This window comes from Eptesicus fuscus, chromosome 8, assembly GCF_027574615.1.
Source record: "Eptesicus fuscus isolate TK198812 chromosome 8, DD_ASM_mEF_20220401, whole genome shotgun sequence".
NCBI lineage: Eukaryota > Metazoa > Chordata > Mammalia > Chiroptera > Vespertilionidae > Eptesicus > Eptesicus fuscus.
The window spans coordinates 85378331-85398718 of NC_072480.1; the positions used below are offsets into that span (position 1 = coordinate 85378331).

General features: G+C 38.7%; 1 long non-coding RNA gene across 2 annotated transcripts in view; it reads left to right on the forward strand.

Moving 5' to 3' along the window:
* Positions 1-20388, forward strand: part of LOC114233274 (uncharacterized) — a 99320-nt gene that overhangs the window by 55766 nt on the left and 23166 nt on the right. For both annotated transcript variants that reach the window (XR_003619422.2, XR_008556845.1), the window contains exon 2: positions 8016-8057. This is a non-coding gene — a long non-coding RNA (uncharacterized LOC114233274). The remainder of the gene's footprint in view (positions 1-8015; positions 8058-20388) is intronic.

Below are 20388 nucleotides of genomic sequence, written 5' to 3' on the forward strand. Positions count from 1 at the left end.
GACCTTAAGGAAATTACAGTATAAGAGATTTTTACTTGGGAGGTAAAGTAATAAAAATCACCTGAATAAGATTTCCAAATTATACAGTTCTGACTTCTCATACCTTCCCATATCCGGAAACCCCCATACCAGTTGAGATCTACTAGAAGTGAGAGGGTGACATTCCTGAACTTTGTTCGAGTCCTGCGCTTTGACAGTCAAGAAATTTCCCCACTGCTTTACACTCTGGGAGTGGCTGACTACAAAGGACCACATTGTCCTTGCATATTCCAAGCTAAGGATATTCTCTCCCATGAAAATATAAGACTTCCTGTCCATCATGACTCTTCATTTACTTATCTCTATAAACCCCAGATTTCCTGGCTCATCTTTGAGATGTTCCTCATTAATGAGTGTTATCCTTGTGGCAATAGCCTAAATACAACCATCTCCTTGATTATATAGTGCATTTGTCTTTCACAGTTCAGGTGCAGTATCTTAAATGAGCTCACACCCTATTTCAGATCCTTTACCCAGGACACGAGGTGCTGGGAGCTCATTAAGCTTCATTCCTGACTGAGGTCTGGGGCCCCAGCAATGAGTCTGACTACGCATGCCTGCTCTGAACCTTGCCTATTGGCAGCATGGCAAAGATTTTCCTTTGCTTCCTCCTTAGTATTCACTTGGTTTCTGGTTCTGGCTTCTTTTGATTTCAAGGTCTGATCAATCAGTGATCTCTGTGAAGGGTTTACAGAGATCTTTCTCTGCAGTGTGAGACAACAGAGTATCTGGCTCACGTAGTAATCTTTTCTGTTTACTTGTCTGCCTGCCTATATCAAGTTCAAATAAATGAAAGATTCAGACTCACTGTGAAGAGAACAGCTCTTTGAAGTGGATCAATGAGTTTTGTAATTAGGTGTTTATGCTTGATGCAAGGCTGTAATTTTAGAATTGAAGTTATAAGGTCTCTCCATGCCCCCATGATTATGAATCTAATTTGGAAAGGCTTTGCCTCTCATTGTATGAGTGTGTAATATTTCTTTACCTCAAGATGGTATTACTAAATTAGATTATAAAATTTCTTAAAGGAGTTCTATTCTGATGGTTTAATGATAAATTAGCACTTACATAAATTGAATATTTCTATAATTCCCAGAAATTAAGGAAATTGAATCTTAAATACTCTCTGTGTGCTAGACTTAAAAATTATGTTTATAGAAACTAATTTGGATATGTTTTAGAAAGTCAAATTCACATAATTTAGATGAAGCTTTGGCAGCAAGACTAGTTAATATTTTTGGTTTAATAAAAACATAATGTGTCTCTGATTTATTAGGGTTAAGAATAATACATACATAGGTTTTTATTCTATTTAGGAATGCTCTGCATGAACTAATACAGGTTTACTGATTGATTAAGATAATATGTTTAAGATGATGTCTAAAATTATTAAAAATATAAATTTGTGTTTAACCAAATGAAGTTATTATAATAACAAACTTTATTTTAATAATAATGTTTTATAGTATGACAGCAGAAAGACAATTTCTAAGATCTTTAGGAAACTTAAAACCTTAGATTTACACTAGAGTTAACATTTTAATTGGTTATTTAAACACTAGAGGCTTGGTGCACAAATTTGTGCACCAGTGGGGTCCCTCGGCTTGGCCTATGGGATCAGGCTGAAACTGGCTCTCCGACATCCTCTGAGGGGTTCTGGATTGCAAGAGGATGCAGGCCAGGACCAGGGACCCCACTGGTGCATGATTGGGGCCAAGGAGGAACGTGGGAGGTTGGCCAGCCAGGGAGGGACGGCAGGAGGGCTCCAGGGTATGTCTGGCCCATCTCGCTCAGTCCTGATCAGCCGGACCCCAGCAGCAAGCTAACCTACCAGTTGAGGCGTATGCCCCCTGCTGGTCAGTGCACGTCATAGCGACTGGTCTAACTGTCTGCCCCAGCGAGCGGTTGAGCAGCCTTAGCATATTACACTTTGATTGGTTGAATGGATGACCGGATGACTGGTTACCTAGCATATTAGGCTTTTATTATATAGAATAAGATGAAATACTGAAACATTAGTATATAAGCATGATTTTAAGTTCATGTACTTTTGCCTCTGGTATTATCTATTACAGGGACTCAGTATATATTTGAGTCAATGAACATGTTCATTTTTATCACTTTGAGATTGTGTATGGCTATAGGAAGTTATGAGGTGTATATTCATGGAGCTCAGCTTGTCTGTTAAAAAGTATTGGTGTGTGACAGTTCACACTGATCTTCCTCTTAGTTTTCTCAGTGAGATGGGAATTACTGCGCTCAAGTCGTGGGTGTGAGAGAGACTCTACCAGGAGCAGTCGTAGCAGGGAGGTACAACTTTGCATGCAACATCTACAGGATGTGTTTTTGCTAATGAAAAATATAGCAATTTTTATCTAAGGTAGAATGACTGGTAGGACAAATCCTGTAGGACAAACCCTGAATGGATATAGAAAGCTCGTGGAAAAGGAATTTTATTTACCATGGTCAGAGCTAGCTAAGGATTGATAGGTTTATTAATAAGATTTTCAAAGAGCTTATGTTTACATTTATCTGCTTTACTATAAGAATGTAAAAGGTGTTTTTTAAACCTTCTGAGTAATTTGATAGAATGAAGAAGAATGTTATTCTTCTGAAACAAAAAGAGGGACTGACAATGTTGAACTTTAATGCGCCACCCTTTATGCTCTAAAATGGCTGAGCACAAAGGACCATCCTGCCCTCCACCCTATACTTTAATCCCATAAGGCTCGTTTACTTGTCTCTATAAATCCCTGGTTTTCTTCCTGTTCTTGAGACCGTCTTCATTAATGAATGCTCTCCTAGTGCAATGGTCTGAATCAAATAATCTCCTTAATCACCCAGTGTAGTTTGTCTTTCACAGGGTTACAATCCGTAAATTAGGTGACCTTGAAAATTTAATACATGTAGAAAGCAATGCATGCAAAAAGGATGACAAAATGGTCTATTTTATGGAAATGAATGTTGGAAAAAGACATGAAGGTGAGGAGGAAAGGGGAAGTTTTGCCTACTGGAAACCCCCAAGGAAACCAAAACTCTCTTCCATAGGTACCACCCCCAGGGGAAGTCAAAATGAGCCAGAAACAAAGTAATTATTACTGAATTCCCAACACCAAATCAAACATTTTTCAAAATAGCTGAAATAGCTCTAATACAAGTCTTTCTACAACATGAGCTGGAATTTTTTTGGGAAAAAAAAGGTTTTAAGCTCCAAATGGTCATAGTAGAGAACTTATGTCATGAACCGTAGAGAAGGAACTATGAGCAATGATCTAAGAGGAGCACTCTCCTGCCACCAAGACACAAAGGTTCATCCAAAGCAGGCAGGAGCATAGGGGGTCAGGAATTCCTGGTTGGTGCCTTAGGATGAATCCACAACTGAAGAAGGATTATTGATGGAGACCCTATGTCCCAGAAGGGAAGGCACATTGCCTGGCTTCTCAGTGTAGCCTGGGGAACTGCTGGCTTTGGAGAAGATAGCCAAGTCTAACAGAAGCTGAGGGAGGCCCTTGAGATATAGGCATCAATGTGAGCACCCCAGTGTGATGTGGAAAAGTCATTGATGGGGCTAAGAATTCCCCAACCCCCAAGGAGGAGCATAGAAATCTCTTTCTCTTGGGCTTAGGTGATGCAGAATGCCATCTGGGATCCAGGCCGGCATCTCAATAACCAAATGCAGCAGATGTAGCAGGGCCAGAAATAGATGCCCAAGACCAGGTGACATCCGCTCTACCTCAGTGATGGTCAAAGAGGACACGGTGTAGCAGGTGGGCCAGAAGGCCCTCAGCTGATCCCAGGACAAGAAGTCAGAATAAGTCAGCCACCTTGAAATGTTTATAACATCCAGGGACAAAGACAGAAATGTAGAGAAACTTTAGGATTGATTCAGTGGGCATAGAAAGATACATTTTTTAACTGGAAGTGAGTTAATGACTTTGAATTGGTAAGATTAAGTTTTTGCCTACCTGGTGTAAATGGGCACTTACAAGGTACATTAAGCTTGGCTTTAAAAAATCACATCTTTGCACACCTGCCTTTGTGAATGCAAAATGTTATACCTATTGTGAATTATAGATAGAGTAAACCCAGCAAAGTTTCAGGAAGGAGAGACTGGTGGTTTTTTTTAATTTAAGTAGATTTTCAAAGAGAAGAAGGGAGAAAGGAGAGAGAGAAACATAAATGAGAGAGAAACATCAATCATTGCCTCCTGCATGTCCCCTACTAGGGATCGAGCCTGCAACTCCAGGCATGTGCCCTGACTGGGAACAATATTGATTACAGCATAGGAATGACTCTCAGGCTTTTCAGGAACATGATTCTTGATAAAGGCAAAAGACAAAGGAATTTGATTTTAGGAAACAGCATGGTACAAGGTTCATAGAACTCTTTTCTAGGAGAGAAAGCAGAGAATAAAAGACAGAAGTTGGACTGTATTCTCGGAGATAACATTTCTTTTACTCTGACTCCAGAATCACCAGGCACACTTCTACTTATGGTGTGCCTTCCTTAGGACGTAATCCAGCTACAAGGGTTATCCTAGGTGTAGGCTTGGCATTTTTCCACATATTCTAGGCCAACAATCTGGACATCTGGACCCATGGTTCCATAGGTCTGAGTGTATTTGTAGGGAAAATGTGGCAGAATATTTGAAATTCAATATAATCCTTGACAATACAGGCTGTCTGATTACTAGACACAGACAGATAACAGATCACAGCTCTCTGCTGAACACTCCTCCCTCTAAACATAAATAACAGAGCAATATGGTTTACCTTGGTTTACATGAATTCTTTTCCTGAAAATAATCGTCCTTGAATTTGTGTAGGTTGGAAAATAAATTGGTTTGGTTTTGTATTGTTTTAGAAAATCTGATGCCACATAAACACGCACACAGACACACACACTCCCCTTTTTCATTTACCTCAAGGCCCTCATTTTCACTGGATCTTGATCTATTTTACCTGCTCTTGGAAGAATTCTTCACACTGAAATGCAAATTTTTATCATTTTTAAAGGCATATCTCTTAGGGAAGGAGCAACCCTTAACAGCATCAAAATCTGAAACTGAAGGAAGAAATGCTAATAATGAAATAGCAGGCTGTGCAAGTGCAGATGAGACATATCTGGGGACTGAAACCCTTACCTGACCTGCCTGAAATCATACTACCTAATTGGTAACCTCATCTATGCATAACTTGACATTGATGGGAGCAACAAACATTTGTCTGGTTAGGGATCAAAGTTAAGCTTGAGAACAAAGAAAACATGGTAGTGCCTTTGACAGAAGCTTGGAAATGTATGCCATAGGATATATTAAAAAGTCAACTGGTATTCATGATTGTTTTGTGAACAGAAACAGAACCTTAAGAAATAGGTGTGGCTCAGTTGGTTGGGCATTGTCACATGCACCAAAAGGTTGCAGGTTTGATTCCTATCAGAGCACATAAGGGAGGCAGCTGATCAATGTTTCTCTCTCACATTGATGTTTCTCTCTCTCCCCCTTTAAGATCAAAAAAAGAAAGAAAGAGAAAATAAAGTGCTTTTTTTATGCAAAAAAGCAGGATAATTGAAAGGAACCGAGATTGATGGCAGACAACCTGATGTAGCACATTTCTTGGTGCATCTCTGAAAGTCTGCTGATGGATGTCCATGAGTCAAGTGCTTGAGTGCAGGCTAGACAGGCTCTTCTGAACAATAGATTCCATATCTATATTCTCTTGCCTAATGATGGCTTAGCTACAAGCATACAAACTTCTGAGAGAATCTCCATGTGAAGAACTTACAAATTACTGAAAGAGGGAAAATATTCCAGTGCTTCAGCAGCAACCCTGTGGCATAAGACAATAAAGTAACAGCCCTGGTTCTTTCCCAACAAAACAAAACGTGCAAATAAAGTCCATGACACAGTCTCTTGGCAGGAGTTTTCGTGGGATTAGGGAGCCGGACCCTGTCCTATCTTCAGAACAGGATGTTAGCGACTGCATCACTTTTACTCTAAGCCTTCTACCCTCTTTCTTTTCTTTCTCTTTTAAAATTACTTTAGGAGCCCCATTCCGTTAAAATATACTCAACCTGAGCAGCCGCTGACAAAGATGTATAGGCTCTGCATGCAGGCTAATAATTTAACACCTTGAGCAGGCTAATACACTTGCCCCTTCAAACTTGGATTCTTGGATCATTTGTTCACATTTATTTGGAGGACAGGTGGAGAGCTGCCTGGGGGAAAGACAGAGAAGGACCCTCACACTCCCCTCCTTGTCTAACACATGCAGTTCTGGGCCCAGACTTTACACACTCAGCCAAGCAAAATCCCTGACCAGTCCTTATTAAGGTGTCCAATGAACATTTTATGTATCTGGAGCGTAAACCTGGGGGTGGGGGATCTCAAGGACTTTTCTAAGAGGCCTCTGAAGTATTTGTCCTAATACCTACCTTTCCACCATATATATAAAAGCCCAGCAACCAGGACGGTGAAATGACCGGTGGCTATGATGTGCACTGCAGCAGCCAACCAGCCTGATGTGGGCCCTGATCAGCCCCCCAACACCCCGACCAGGGGCAGGGCCAGCCAGCCAACCACCTGGGCCCCTCCCCACTGCCGGCCTAGCCCGATGGGCATGAATTCATGCACCAGGCCTCTAGTATGAGATAACAGCTTTGCCACTTCCTAGCTGTGGACTTTGGACAGTTATTTAAAATCTCTGCGTTTCAGTTTCCTTACCTATAAAATGGGAGTAATACTAGTACCTACATCATAAGGGTGCTGGGATTTTTAAAGAAGTTAATATAGTTAATGTATCTAGAACAGTGTGGGGCACTGATTGGGCTTCATATGAGTATTTTATTATTAGGGCATTCATTTTTTTTTTTTAGGGCATTCATTATTATTAGGAAGAGGAATTTGGGCAATTATAATTTTATGTTCAGAAATGTTCGATCACCCAGTAATGTGTGTTGCCCCGTATAGATTGGCATCCTAGACACCTTCTTGGCAGGTCCATTCCTTAGTTGGCCTCTGAGTCCCTACTAGATAGCCATGCAGAGTGTGATGTGAGAAATAAGTAGTTAATTAGGCAAGACAGAGGGTGCACTGTCTTCTTAGAGCAGGGAGCACTAACAAGGATATGCAAAGCCAGTAATTCTTTCATGGGTACAGGAGCATTGGGAGAAAATTATCATTGGTGGTGGCAGGGTAAGCAAGAGCTAGAAGGTCAGGGATTCTTAAAAGAAAATGTACCCAAACCTTCATATTTAAATACTGACTTAACATATGCATCTTGAGAGGCTATATTATTATTATTTTTTTAGTGATAGTGCTATATTTTAAAACATTTCTAGACACATAAATTTTCAGAAAGCCAAATTAGAATGTATAAATAAAAATAAATCACTGTTCTGTTTTTTACCCCATCCTCTGTTGGGCAGTGAGGCTGTCCACTGTCTTCACTGGACTGACTTGGCTCTAGATATCTTCTGGCGATTTCTAAAACGCCAAAGGATGAGTGAAGCACTTCCGCCACTGAGACTATCCAAATCTCAGTTCTGAAAGTGGCAGCAGCATGCAAACGAGGGTATTTAATTTGTATTTTAGTTCATGATTCAGAATTTCTAGAATGTTTGTCAAGAAAATGAACTGCATTATTTTGTAGTTATTTTTATCAGTCTTGAATATTATTAAATCACTGTACTTTCCAGGTAAATCTAACTCAATAACTTATGATTGCTGCATAGGAATATGAGCAAAATGCGATTAACTATTCTTTTATTTCACAGCAGCAGTGTTTTAAAGAGAATATGTGTAAAGTAATTATGTGTTCTTACTGCGTGAATGCAAATCATCAGCATTAAAGTCAACAAATTACACAGCTTACCTGAGATGGAGGCAGTCAAGTTAAGGGTTTTAAGAAAAGTGTTTAAGGAGTTATCTCTGTTCTCTTCCTTGTAGGAGCTAACTTATCCTTTGTACTTCCCTTTAGGAATGGAAATGGACTACTCTGGGAATGCTGGCTGCATTATGGGTAAGTCATTTGTGACTGTTAAATGGCTTGCACTGTAACAGGACTGCTAGGTATCAGAATTGCATTCGCCCACACATTTTCACCACACGATTCTGCTCAATAGACTCTCATATTTATCATTACAGTCTTCATCTCTGATGAGGTAATTCAGCCACAGTTTGCCTTCAAATTCCAAATCATATGAGTTTGTGAAAACATAACAAACAGGACACATATCTTGAGATGGCCAGCCTTAGGAAAATTACAAGAAAAAAACCACAGCTTCTCATGCCCGATGTCTAGCTTAACTTTAGAAAGTGTTAAGAGCATGCATGCACCCAGATTGGTGCATAAGCATCTGGTCGACCTCTGGAGTGGCTAAACACTAGCCAGAAAGTAGGAGACACTGTACAAAGTTGATACTTGGCTAATTTTAGACACTGGCCATCAGCAAGTTTTACCAGTGAATATCGTGTTGTTTCTCTTTTTTATTTTATTAAGAAAAACAAAAGTTCCAATACCAAAATCCTTAAACATGAGGATTTTGTAAAGTGAATAGTCTCAATAAGATTCTCCCTTGCTAGAAAATTGAGAAGACCATAAAAGAGCATAGGAGAATGTTTGTCTTAATCACAAACTGTTATTGCACACTTACTGTATACCAGACACTATAACAGCACTTGAGAGACAAAAGTGAACTAAGACATGAATACAATCCTTAAAAAGAAAGCTCTCTTACCCTTTGCAACAGCTTGGATGGACCTGGATATTATTATGCTAAGCAAAATAAGCCAAAGAAAGATAAATATCACATGATCTCATTTATATGTGGAATCTAATGAACAAAATAAACTAAGAACAAAATAGATCCAGAGGCATGGATGCATGGAACAGAATGACAGTTCTCAGAGGGGAGGGGGAAGGGAAGAGGTTAAACAAAGAATTTATATGTATATACACTGAGTGGCCAGATTATTATGATCTCTGAACGCATAATAATCTGGCCACTCAGTGTATATCCTATATCATAAAAGGCTAATATGCAAATTGTCCCCTCAACCAGGAGTTTGATCAGCAGGCAGGCCGGCCAACTGCCCATGTCCCCTCCCCCTGGCCAGGCTGGCTGGACCCCACCCATGCACGAATTTATGCACCGGTCCTCTAATATATATATACACACACTGAGTGGCCAGATTATTATGCGTTCAGAGATAATAATAATCTGGCCACTCAGTGTATGTATAGCCCATGGACACAGACAATAGTGTGGTGAAGGCCTGGGATGGGATGGAGGTGTATAGAAGGAGAAAAGGAGAAATGGGGAGACATCTGTAATACCATCAACAATAAAAATAAATAAATTAAAACACCAAAAAAAAAAAAAAAAAAAACAAACCCAGATATGAATATAACACTGAAAGGACTTACTGTTTCAAAAGAAGCCCATAAATTACAACCTCACAGGTAAGAAAGACTGTATCAACAGTAATAAAGTCCTCTAGGTCTGAGGATGGTAGCCACCTACCTGGGGAGTGAAAGAAGTCTTCACAAAAGGATTTACATTGGAGAGGGCCTTAAGTGTTGAGAATTCACTACAAAAATTAAGGGGAGAATCACAAATCTCAGTAATTGGACCATTTTAAAATTCAGGATTAATAATATTTCTGTCCCCAGTGGGGATAAGTAACCAATACAATTAAGTTTTGGCCAAAGTTCTTTGATTCTTTGGCGCTAAAGTGACAGACAAAAACTGAGTAACAATCATGCACATGCTAAATAAGTAATGAGTACTTGTGTGTCTATGTGTGTGCATGCTTGTGTGCACAATATGGCTATGACTGGTTCCACATGATCAAATACAGTTGACTGACCATTCAGATGCAAGTTACTTGACAAATCTGTTTCAAAAGACTGACCTATGGAGGCTAAGATTCAAATTTGTCCTAATTGACTACAATAGATTTATGTTCCAATATTTTATATATAAATTTCCTATAATTTTAACATAATTGAGCTTTTAATTGGAGAGGGGGTTAAGAGTGATGGGTGGGAGCAATGGTACACAATATTTTAAATCCACATTATAATCCTGATTACATCATAACCATCTGGACATATGTTTGTCAGGGTAAAAATCTCATTTCTTTATTACAAAGGCCTTTATACTCCTAGTTTTGGCAGAAGGGGAAAAGCTACTTTTTTTTTTTTTTTAATCGAGTACCTGGTCCTGATCATATGCTGAGGCCAGAATTGGAGTCATTTTTAAGCCAGACTGACAGAAAGACTTTGATCTCTCTTTGGCATTGCACTGTCTTTCCAACTATGTATTAATAACATGAGGATATGAATGAAGAAGATAATTAGTATTTCTTGAGTATCTACTATGTACTGGACACTTTGGCATGGCTATCCCATTTAATTATCAATTATCTCTTTTTTGCAAAGCAGGATATTGAAATTCAAAGAAGTTCATTTTCTCTCTTTTATAAATCCTCATCTGAGGATATGTTTTTATTGGTTTTAGAGGGAGAGGAAGGGGAGAGAGAAAGAGGGAAACATTGATGTAAGAGAGAAACATCAATCAGTTGCCAACTGTATGGGCCACACTAGGGATGGAACCCACAACCTAGGTACGTGCCCTGACCAGGAATCTACCCCTTGGCCTTTACTGGTGTGTGGGATGATGCTCCAACTAACTGAGCCACCTGGCCAGGGCCAAAGAAGTTCATTTTCTAAGTTTATTCATCTAATTACAATTCATGTTTTCTGACTCCAAGTCCACTACACATAGGAAACTATCCTCTCCCCAACAAATCCAAGTTTAGTTTTCTCAATTTATAAATGGTACCTTACTGTCTTAGATTGGATTCTCTGAGATGCCGACCTTGAATCAAGAATTTGAGTGCATGTAGTTTCTTTGGGAGGTAATTCTGGGAAGGATCCTTAGGGAAGTGGGGAAGTGAAACAGAGAAGGAAAGGAAGCCAATAAAGGGTACATTGATGAGCAGATTACTACTGGGGGCAACTGAGGCTCAATCCATGGGGGTTTCTGGGAAACGGCATAGAGCACATCTCAGAGGTTGGGTGAGCTAGCTGGGGGTCTGCCCTCTAACTCCCATTAGTTATTAGCTGAAGGCTATTTCTGGGAGCCACCAAAAGCCCTCAAGCAAAGAGTTGAAGGTGCTTAAATTCTTAAGTCCTCGGGAATAGTGAGTTCTACAGTGATAAGGGGTGAGTTGGAGAGATGCACAGTTTGCTAAAATTATTATCCTCATTTTATAAATAAGGCAACTAATGGCCAGAGAAACTAACTCTCTTGCCCAGTTACTCAGGGATTATGAACATGCTAACAGTGGACTCTACTAGACACTGTCACTTATCCCAAAGAAATGTGGTGGGGTTTTTTGTTTGTTTTTTATCCTCACCCGAGGATATTTTTCCATTGATTCTTAAAGAGAGTGGAAGAGAGAAGGAAAGAGAGAGAAATATTGATGTGAGAGAAACATGTTGATGGGTTGCCTCCTGCATGTGCACTAACCAGATCCTGGCCAGGGAGGAGCCTACAACTGAGGTACGTGCCCTTTACCAGAATCGAACCCGGGACCCTTCGGTCTGCAGGCCAATGCTCTATCCACTGAGCCAAATTGACTAGATCCCTATGAACACTTCCCCAACTTGTGAAAGTCAACTTGGTCTTCAAAGAGCATTCTCTCTGCCTTCTTATTATATCACCCCTCCCTTCCCCCATTTAACTTAATCACCTCTGTAAAGACACCATCTTCAAATAAGATTACATTTTGAAATACTGGGGGTTAGATCAACATATAAATTTGGGGGTGACATAATTCAGCTCATAATAGTACATATATAAAAACATAAATTAGATCCACAGAACTGATTATTTATGTTAGGTTTAGGAATGATCTTCCTTTTTTGGCATTTAAAATGATTGTCATATTTAAAAGAACTTGACATTTTGAAATTCTCAAAGCTTAGCCTTTGGAGTAAAATGTAAAACATGTAACTAAATCACTGATTTTAGACTTGGAATTTTAAGTTGAAAAGTATGGGTTTTGGGCTAAGTTTGTAAACAATATTATAATGTTTAAAGATCTTGAGATACTCTATATTTTTAAAGTCTAATTTAATAGATTTACATACAATGTCCAAGTTTCTGGGAAAGTTTTGCTTATTGAACATTTATTTAAAATATGTAAAAATAGAATATATTACAATACATTTGTAAGAGAAGTTTAAGATTTTTAAAAAGACTTTAGTCAGGTTTGTAAATGGGGCAGAATATTTAGGAAAATGTAATAATATTAATCAAAGTTCTCTTGGAAGTGACTGTTAAATGTTACTAGATATACTAGTAACTATAATAACATTATTTATAGGTTGACTTTAAGCTTAAGGGAAAACTTAAACTCTTCAATTTTTTACTTTAATAGATTGAATATTAAGTCTTAAAATGCAATCACCGGTAGCATTTCTTGTGCACCAATCTGCCCTTATTATAATATCTCATATCAGTATTAAGCATATCATGTGAAAAAGAGCTGTCTTTTAACTTAAAATTATATTTTTCTTATTACAAAAGCAACACATACATATTATAGAAGCATTTGAAACTTTCAAAAACATTTTCTAAAATATTAGAAGACATTCATAAGAAAAAGACAATAAAGAAAAAGTATATAATCTAAGAGATAATTACAACAATGAATATCCTTGTAGTCAATGTCTGCATATGTCAGTGCTTCTCAACCTGTGGTTTGAAGACCAGTGGCAGCAGCAGCAGTGGGAACCACTTATACAGGCAAACTCTCCATCTTTTCCCCACCCCAGATGTGCAAGAGATTTAAATAAGATTCTGAGAGTGGGAGTCATTCCAGGTGATTCTGTTGCATGCTAAAGTTTGAGAACCACTGACATATGTCATAATTGTTCCCACAGGGTAAGTACTTAGGAGTGATACTGCTTAGTCAAAGGGTTTTTTGTTGTTGTTGTTGTTTGTTTTTTACTAAATCATAGACTTTATTTAGAGTGCACCAATTTTTCTATGAGTTTGACTCCCACCCGCCCCCCCTAGATTCCACATATAAGTGATGCCATTCAGTATTTGACTTTCTCTCTCTGGCTCCTATGTTTTTTTGTTTGCTGGTTTGTTTATCCTTTCTTACTTTCTGGCACTACAAGAAACTCCAGGCTTCTTATCTTATATTTTTTCATGCTCAGCCCTATAATCAATCATTTCTCCAAGGAACCTCAATTCCTTTAACCGGATAATTGTATTTAGTAACCAAGATCTGGGCACAGAGTGTGCTGTTGTCACAAGGGTGTTACTAATCCTAGGCTCTCTTGTGAGAGCTAAGAAATACGTATACTTTTAAGGATTCCAGTATTTATTGCCAAATTTTCCTCTTACTTATTTTTTTCTAGTTCACATTTTACCACTGGTGTATGAAAGAGCTAGTTTTCCTATATCAAAATGGACCTTTGTGATTTATTTTATTTTAACTTAAACAATTTAGTAAATTAAAAACATAGTATATCCAGGACATTTTTATTACTGTGCCAATTAAATATTTTCCATGTGTTTACTGGATATTTTCCTTTTTTCTTTTATAAACATTCCCCTTGTGATATTTGCTCATTCATTTTTCTAATACAGGTCATTTTCTTACTATAGTAAAAGAAATTATTTAACCTTATGGTATTCAAATATTAAGGTGACAGAAAGTGAACATACTAATAGCCATGTCTCGTAAACCTCATGGCTTAATTATATTTAGAGATGAAAGACAGCCATTTAGTTATCTTCTTGACCTGAAGCTCACCTGAAAAGACAATTATTAGAACAAACTCTAGAGTAGAATAAAATATTGAGACACTTCAGGTTGACCTCCCATTGCACTGGTAGCTGACAGCAATCACCAATCTCCTATGAGTTTGCATGAAGTATGGGGTGCTTTTAAGTTCTTCTCCCCTCTTGAAGAATGCTGCGATTTAGTTGTGCCTATGGCCTGATTTACAAGGCTTGGCAAGCTGTTCCAACTCCTCCCTCTGAACCTACATGGGGCACATGAATTTTGGTATACCTGCAAAGGAAAATTAAGATGGAATTGGACATTTTAAAATGTGGCACAGAGGATTATAATTAGGACAGTTAATTTATACTATCGTTACTTTGGTATAAGACATTCAAAAGCAGTTATATGCATTAGCATGGGCTTGAACAAAGAAGATAATGGGCATACGAGGGACCAGACTAGGTCTAGTGCCTAGAATAGTATGACAAGGGCCTCAAGCCATGAAAAAAATCTGGCAATACCCTCCCCTCTCATTTCATTTACTTCTTCTACCATTCTTGGCTCCAGTCACACTGAGCTAATTGCTGCCCCGTGACCATGCCAGGCATGCTTCTTTCTGCCTTAGGGCATTTGCATAGCTATCCCCACTGCCTTGACTATTCTTTCTCCACATATTCACATGGGTTCCTTTCTTGCTATTACAAGTCTGCTCAGATGTTACCTTCTCAATAAGAACTTCCTGACCGTGATGCTAAAAATGATAATCTCTCACTCTCAAATCTTTTTATTAATTAAGATAGTACTAGCAGCTATGAAAGTTAAATCCCCAAATCTCAATGGCTTATCAAAATAAAAGTTTTATTCATTCAAAGGTGCAAGTGATAGAAGGTGGGAAGGCATGGTGGCTCTTTTCCACACAGTCATTCTGGGAGGCTCTGCTATCATTAGCATGTGTATTCTAAGCATGCCCTAGAAATCAGTGAAAGAAGAAAGTGATAGTTAAAGCAGGAGCTATGTATGCGCCAAGAGAAAACTCAGTCAGTGTCACTCTAACCAACCTTTCATTGGCCTGATCTCATTCACATGATTACATATAACTATAAGAGAGACTGAGAGATGTGATCTAGCTGTGTGCACAGGAGGAAAAGCAAAATGGTGTGATTAACAACTAACCAGTCTCTTCCACACACACTGTAGGCACTTGTTAAATATCTGTTGACGGACTGAATAAATGAATAAATCTGGGCTCTGGGTAATACATTCCATTCAGGTTAAGAGGGGTTTTGAGGGTTTCAATGAATGATAAGCATGATCTCAGATAGTTTCAAGGGATTTGCATTTAAGTGAAGAAGTAACATGTGCTCACTTGAAAAAACAGCATACAGAGCAATAAAAGAGAAACAAATAGCACCTATAATCAGGACTTCAGGAATGCGAGGAAGGACCCAGCTCTGACTACTAAACTGGTCAGGGATGGTTTGAAGGAGGTAGGGCTCTCTCAAGTTGTGTCTTTAAGGAAGGGTTAGAAATTCAGTAAGTGGAGAGGAAGGAAAGCATAAGTCAGGTAAGGAGAACACAAAGAATAGGATGAGGACATCGGAACAGGTGGGGTAGGCCAACTTACATATTTCATGTGGAGAAGCATATCAATCAAGACAGGCTACATTATCCTACAGTAAAACAGCACCAACATCTCAGTTTTAGAATAACAAGGGTTTATTTCTGGCTCATATTATGTGTCATTGAGGGTCAGCCGGGGCCTCTGTTCTGTTTGCCAATGTCTGCATCAGGGGCCCAGGGTGATAGATTGGTCACCCTTGAGAACATTCTTGGTAACTATGAGTAAAGAAAACACAGAGCTCTGGAGGGTCTTACCAGTTAACTGTTCTGCTTGCAAGTGACACATGCCACTTCCATTTAAACTCATCAGCTAGACCTCATCTCATGGCCTCTCCCCAAATGGGAAGAATCTGAATATTTATGAAACAACACTAAACACCACTGCGAAGGGCAGTGAAGAATGACGTTAGATTGGAGTTACCAACAGTGCCTTCAAGTCTGTATAAACATCACACTTGGACAGAAATTAATTCAAACTGAAAAATCCTGATAGACTCTAAGACTTAGTCTACACCTAGATCGTTTTTAAATTCCCCATCTGCTTATCTGACCTCCACAGCAAATCTCCACTCAGAGACTTTTGGTGGCTTCATTTATCAGTATATAATTAAACAAATGTATGAACACCCATCAGGTGAGGTGCTGGGGACACAGTTGTGAATAAAGCACTGATAGTCCCTGTCTTGACCGAATGTGGGATAAACTGCAGGAAACTGGGCAGTAAAGGCACGGATGAAAAAAACAAGAATCCTTAGAGGCATGGCCTCATTGCTTGCATGTGCGTGGTGGCCACAGAAGATGAACATGCCACCTACCGGGCAGGGAAGCGTCTTACTTTATTTCTCCCACACTCTCTAAGACTCCAAGCATAATGCTAAGCACACAGCAGATGCTATCCTGCCAACTGTTCCCTCTTGCACCCTCATTTCTCCTCCTCTCTCTCTTTCCCTTCATCTCCATCTTTCTCATTGCATTTACTTGCAATGATGGCACCATCCCAAATTAAATTCTTTTTTGTAAAAAGTACTAACCATATTTATGAAAGAGAAAAGCTGGAATAGATTATTGTTTTAGCCTTTTCATTTCTTAAGTAAGCAGAGATGATGGATATACGTAGAAAAGAAAGTGCCGAAGATAAATTTTACGGACAATAAATGTTCTTAACAAAGGCAGGTGGATTGATTTGCGTTCCGCCAAACACAGGTCTCCCACTGACCTGCTCTCATTCTGCAGCTCAGAGCAGAGTGAGCCATTCATCCCGTGTTTGAAGAGTGCCTTTAAAAAAATCATGACTGGAATTTGGAAACAAGTTGTATGAAGAAAAGAAGAACTTGAGCCTTATCTTCATTACTTTTTCAAAAAGCTACATCGAGTTCTTCTTAAAATTTGGTGAAAAAATAGGTACTGGCACACACTAGACAATATTAGTTAAGGCTTTGAATTCTTATATGTTCTTCTCCCCCCTCCCCCATTAGAAATGCTCTGAATTGAAAAATGGCCTTTGGAATGAGGAGCTAAGATGTGATTATGAAAAACATGATGTAGTCAGTCATCCCCTGCCCCAATAATTGTTAAGCACTAGATTGCAGTCTTCTACTGAAGCCTTTTCAAGTCTAGTCTTATGAAATTTAAATTTTGAATTTTAGGCCAAGAGGTTTAAAAAATTACAAACTGAACTTTGCAAATTTCCAAGATTCAAATTCATTTCCAAGTAATGCAATGAGTCAGCAACCTAAGACTGTCATGTTAGATGACTAGAATATATATGTTGGTATTAATATTGCTCTACTGTTTGGGCACCATTTCTCCACTATAATGAGCTAAACAGGAAAACAATAATTCTAAAGAAGACAAAAATGCACAACTTTCTAAATGAAGTCAATTATGCACAGCTTACTTTACATAGCAACATTTTAAAAATAAGTCAGATTATGAATATATAGACAAGCAAGCACAAATCAACATTTTTGCTTAGGTTTCAGCAAGAAATAAGGACTTGGGTTGTTTAAGGGATATACATATATCCCTGAAAAGCCTGTCGCAAGATCATCTGTAACACCTTCACTCTTAGGCAGAAATTTTTTTTTCTTCTATTCAACCCAGTTATTTTCAGTTTTCTTTATTTTCTGAGCAGTAAAGATTGGAGGTTGGATTTATCCAACAGCTAGCATTTTTAGAAGGAGGTGCAATGGAAGATAAGATGGGCAAGGGCAGGACTATAATGAAAGGTTACGAAACCTAGAATGAATACAGACAGGAGAAAAAAGGAAGCAGCTTAGTGATGAAAAATGATAGGGACAAGACATTGGAGAAGATTTGAAGAGGTCCAGATGCTGTGGAACTAAGGGCACAGTAGAAAGGAGAAAGGGCACATGGCTCTGAGCATGGGTAGCAAGGCACCAGTGGAAGAGAAGATCATTGCTGATGAGGAGGCTAAAGAACTTTGAGGACAGGATGTTTTGTCTGTGTCATTGGCATGGTTGTTAACATCGGGAGTTGCGATGGACAGCAAAACTGTGAATTTACAGACCTTGTGTGGGATTACTCAGCAGACAAGGAGGATGTGCTTTAGTGAAAGCAATGAGTGGGAAGCGAGTCCCAGAGCCAGGAGCACTGCTTCTGCATAGTGCCGCAGGCACACTTTAAAACATAATAGATAGCATTCATTGAAAAATTGCCACCAGCCAGGCACTCTGCTAAGAGCTCTGTATTCATTTTCTCAGTTACTGTTCCCAACAGCATCATGCTATGATTTCTCCCAATTTTACAGATTAGAAAGGGGGCGAAGAAAGATTAATTTGCTCAATGATTAAATTTTGTGCAGTCCATTGTGAACCCAGACAGTTTATTCCAGAGTCTGTGTTCTTAACCACTAAGCCGTTGCATCACTCAATGTGGAACCCCATCTAGTTAAGACTAATGACCTTGAGTGGGAAGACTGTAGGACTGTCTTAAGGAACAGAACACTTGATCAAGACCAGTTTGCTATATTTCGGAGGAAGGACCTTAAACATGAAGCATGAACAGAGACTAAAACTTAATTATTATGAAGAATCGTTAGAGAGAAGAGATGACCTATTCCCACACACAGGCAGGCAGCTCTATCCATCCTATGAGGGAGGAGTGATGGAGAACACCGTTTTGACCAAGGAGCTTTCTTCAGTGGAAGTGTGTTTGCTGACTTGGCAATTCTGAGAATACTTATGGTGCAGTATCCGCAGCCCATGAACAGAGGAAAAGATATGGCAAAGATTCCCCAAGCTGCAATATGTTCACACCTAACCTAGTTTAGACCATTGAAGCGGATATTTGCTGCCCTAAGTTATTTCTAAGTGGCTATGAAAACTGCTGAGAACCCTAACTCTAAAGTATAAGAGAAAACTTTGGAAAGAACATAAATAGAAACTCTATAACTGCTTCATGCCTGGTCAATAGATTTGCTTAGGGAAATCCTTTTTTGTTGTTGTTGTTTTCAAGTAAAAAATAAAAGCAAATTTCAGTCTGTAGCCAATGTGGACTCCTCATGTTTCTTACATTCAGATGAAGCAAAGTAGGTGTGTGGATCACAGCCCAAGAGAAGTCCGTGGAAAGGAAACCCAGAAACTCTCTATTAACCCTGTTCCTTTACCAGAACAAGTGTCAGCTCCCAACCCAGAGACAAGTGCTGGGTAATGTTGGAGCCCTGGGGAGGAAAGGGGGACAGGAGAACACTGCATAATCAAAGGATGCCCCAAGTCAGGAAAACATTAGGGGACAGTATTCACAGATCAGTGTCAGGTCTATGAGTCTAGAACAAGCCAGGTCAAATTGGGAAGTGGGAACAGATATGGAGAACAAGTTCTAGAAAAAGGGATGTGTTACCTGGGAAGAGGAGGGTTTGGCAGAGCAGTGCAACGTGTACTCATTTAAAGGGCCTGAGGGCATATTGCTGGACAAAGAGGTTTCTAGTCACATGCTTTTCTATATGCTCCTTCATCTGTATATCATTTAGTGCCCCTGTTTTCCCTCAAAATATCATTTAGTGCCCCCCAAAATTCACATTCACCATAGACAAGCAAAAAGTAAATAAAACAACCATAATGTAGCTTCTTAAAAATATTACTAATCTTTGATATATTCATCCAGATTTTTCATATATATTTATATTTTCAAAATCAGATTATATTCTACACGATGGTCTATAAATTGCTTTTCTCCCTTGGCATTATTTTGTGCCAAAACATCCAGGAAGAGATAATTCTTATGTTACATAAGCTGTTCCAAAGCACAGAAATTGATGGACAGGTTCCCAACTAGAGGCCAGTGCCACTAACCAACATTATGATACAAAATACTAAAGTATTTACAGATTAAATATAGTAATATCCCATGACTAAGTAAGATTTATTGAAGAATATAAGAAGGTTCCAACAATGGGAAATTAATCCACATAATTTATTAGGTCAAAATATTAGAAGAAGAAAAGGCATGATCATTCCAGTGAAAGATGATCCATTCCTGGTTTTTAAAAATTAAATCGCTAGTCACTAGAACAAAAGAAAATCCTATAGCTTGAATAGATATCTAACAGAAACATCACAGTTAGTGGGGGAAGAGAGAGAGAGAAAGGGTAGCCTATATCAATGCTGTACTTCAACATTTTCTTATATTCCTGAAAGTTCTAAATAATTCAAAACACACAAAATGAAATAAGAAGAATAAATATTCAAAAAGAAGAGATAAGCGTCTCACTATTTGCTGACAATATCATCTATGTATATTTAGGTCATACACTAGTAAGAGAAAAATCCCTCCCTACCTCCAAGAAAAAGTTTTAAAAAGATAAAAGGTTTCAACAAGATAGCTTATATGCAAGAACAGCTTACAAATTCAGTTGCTTTTCTGAACTCTGTCAATAATTTAAAATGAAAAAAGAAGAA